Here is a 2,885-nt window from a genome sequence, read left to right as displayed (position 1 = left end):
TTTAACAAATGACCAGTTTATTGTTTCACAAACAGTCACCGAACAATCACAATATAAAGTATAAAACAGTATTAAACAGCACAAAATAGAAACAGTAAATATTATATAAATCTTGTCAATAATTCAGTCCTGTCAGTGTGTATATGTACAGTTCCCTGGATATCGTCCGTACAGTCCTTGAATAGTGTGTGTGCTTGAGGATTCAATGGTTCCGTTCTGGTCCGGGTCTTTAGGTCTCTATACTCAGTACTACCCGTCTACGCGACGGGCAGGACTGGGGTATGATGTCTTCTCGATACACGAATCAGGTTCGATCTGGATTACACGGTTGGCCACACCGTATCCACGATCTGGGGTAAGTGCGCCATCTCATCATTCAGATTCAGGTTCTTCTAGTGTAAATAAAAAAACAATCAGCACACAGTGCAGAATAATCAGTGTCTGTTCTCTTATTCTACTTCTAACATGAGATCTCATTCACTTCTTGTCTTTATGTGTAACCATTACCTGGGTGCACTCAGATTACCTTGAGATGATAAAACAACATCACAGTTACCACTAGTATAACATTACAACTTGTGCTTCACTGAATAATAATATACAAATCAAAACAATAAAGTATTGCACATCACTAAACAAAGGGCTTATCCTTTTTCATTAATATGTTATATGATAACATCATTACAATATCATGTCACTATACTTGAAACTAAACATGACAATAGTTCACAGTATAACTTGAACTTCATTCACATATGAATTGGCTTTTCAAATTATATGCACCTGCAGTGCACTTGCATATTAAACCATATCTATTTGCTATTTAACATAAGCTGCGTGGCTGAACCTTAAACACTTAGTGGCATACTATTTTAACAGGCTGCCTAAAGTTCGTTGTAACATTAATAATCACTATATTATTACTCCGATTGGTTTTAAAGAGGTAATCTTTCAAATAGCATCTTAACAGCAGTATTAGTTCTTGCCCACGTTCGCTAGCATGATGCTAATAGTTCGCTAGCATGATGCTAATCGTGACTAGCAGTGACTACTTGTGTCCTCACTCACCTGAGTTTTCAGTAGCAGATAACTATGGAATCACTTCCGTTGACACTCTCAAGTTGGACGTCTAGTTGAAAAATAACCTTATTAGTATAATAACAGGTAGACTATGTTAATATTTCGAGTGTTTAATGTTATCTCATACCGAAATCCGGGACCTTCAGGTATCATGAAGAAATCCTAGGAGAAAAGGGCTTCTTGTTCGTGGGGGGTTCCATTTGCTAAAACGCATAGTGCGCCCCCTTTTGGTGGGGGGTTATACTACTCCTTAGGTTAAAAATGGAAGCAGTGCTCATGTGTGCTCATGTTTTATGATACAGTTAATGGTTGACATCCTAAGATATATGAAATAGCGTTCTGGATGTTAACAGATGTGTAATTCCTATGAACACAGTATTTTATTATCACTAGTTTAGTCATTTCCTTATTCATTTGTATAATACAAGTTTTCAATTGAAAAGTAGTAAAGAAAATCTACTCTGCCATCTACTGGCGATAGCAAATACTGCAGCAGATCAACATACACTGACCTCCAAATAAAATCAGATTAGTTGTTCATAATATAATAGCATTATACCTTCAGTGGGCCTACAATGGAATATTCCTGTATTTGGATAATTTCTGCACCTTCAGATAATTTTTTTGTATCCGTTTCAATTATATTCTGCAGGCAGTACAGGCGCCTGTAATGCCAGCAGAATATAATTGAAATGGACTTTACTGATGTGGGATTTTCAAAGAGGCAGGAGGGAAAACTATTGGATTCACGGACTGAAATCCCTGTCACTTATTAGATTGAATATAGATTATGACTTGAAGTGTTTTCTGTAAAGTACCACGATTTATTGGATATTTTGATTAAGCTGTTAATAATGTTCATCTAGAGCTGAGATTTGACTTTTCTGTACATCTATTAGGAATCTGTTCAAAATAAGAATAAGTGCTAAAACATTTTCACCTTTGTTTCATTGTTGTTCAAAAAAAATAATGAATCTGACGCACACACACATGTACGTGCTTTATTCTGTTTGGATAGTAACCAAGGAGCTGGCCGTTCACAGCAGTGAAACCTCATCAGGCTTTATAGGGTTAAATTTCTGCTGGGTGGAGCTCTTGCTGGAGAGCCAATAGGAAGCTTCGATTTTAATCCCCTCATTTGCATGTGTGTCCAGGAGTGTAACAAGTGAGCTAGTAGGCATTTTGGCTGCCACTTGCATACTAGTAAGCCCTTACAGCCTCACTAGTTAGCTCGTACAGTCAAAAAACACTGCAACTAGCAAACTACTGCACATTTCAAGCCCACTAGCTTACTAGTAAACATTTTGCACCTCACTAGTTAGCTAGCAAGGTGCAAAAAAGGTGTTAACTTGTTAACTAGTGAAGATTTTGGCTGCACTAGTTTGCAAGTGTGCATTTGGGCTCCCACTAGTTAACTACTGCAGCAAATTGGAGGCCACTAGTTAACAAGTGAGCTGAATCCATGTTTGACTAGCTTACATGTCAGAGCTTTTGCAGCTCACTTGTTAGCTAGTAACACTTTCAGCCTTACTAGTTCGGTCCAGAGGGCCACTAGTACAGCAAAAAGCCCCCTAGTGGAGACTTTGGCTCTACTAGTGCAGCGCACAGTGTTACTAGTAAGGTTTCTGTTGTAACTAGTTGACCAAAAGTGCCACTAGTTGCTGAAAAAGAGTGACTAGTTAGATTTTTTTTTCAACTTGTTCAGTAAGATGCTGAACTAGTGCGACCAAACGTCCAACTAGTGCAGACAAAGACCGAACTAGTGGAGGGGACTGAAATTTGATATCAAGGATTTTGAATAAATG

At 37.9% G+C, this 2,885-nt stretch overlaps 1 long non-coding RNA gene across 2 annotated transcripts; it reads right to left on the bottom strand.

The window, feature by feature from the left end:
* On the bottom strand, window positions 1-2,545 carry LOC133019506 (uncharacterized). 2 transcript variants are annotated; one of them, XR_009682881.1, is made up of 3 exons: window positions 1,208-2,545; window positions 1,069-1,129; window positions 1-392 (listed from the first exon to the last, which is right to left on the bottom strand). It is a non-coding gene; the product is annotated as an uncharacterized LOC133019506 (long non-coding RNA). The 2 variants fall into 2 exon arrangements; XR_009682880.1 differs by having other exon boundaries at window positions 1-389; window positions 1,208-2,540.
* Between the last annotated feature and the right edge of the window lie 340 nt (window positions 2,546-2,885).

Source organism: Limanda limanda, chromosome 14, assembly GCF_963576545.1.
Source record: "Limanda limanda chromosome 14, fLimLim1.1, whole genome shotgun sequence".
In the NCBI taxonomy this organism is placed as follows: Eukaryota; Metazoa; Chordata; class Actinopteri; order Pleuronectiformes; family Pleuronectidae; genus Limanda; species Limanda limanda.
The sequence above is the reverse complement of the archived record's forward strand: the minus strand, read 5'-3'. Positions and strand labels throughout refer to the sequence as shown.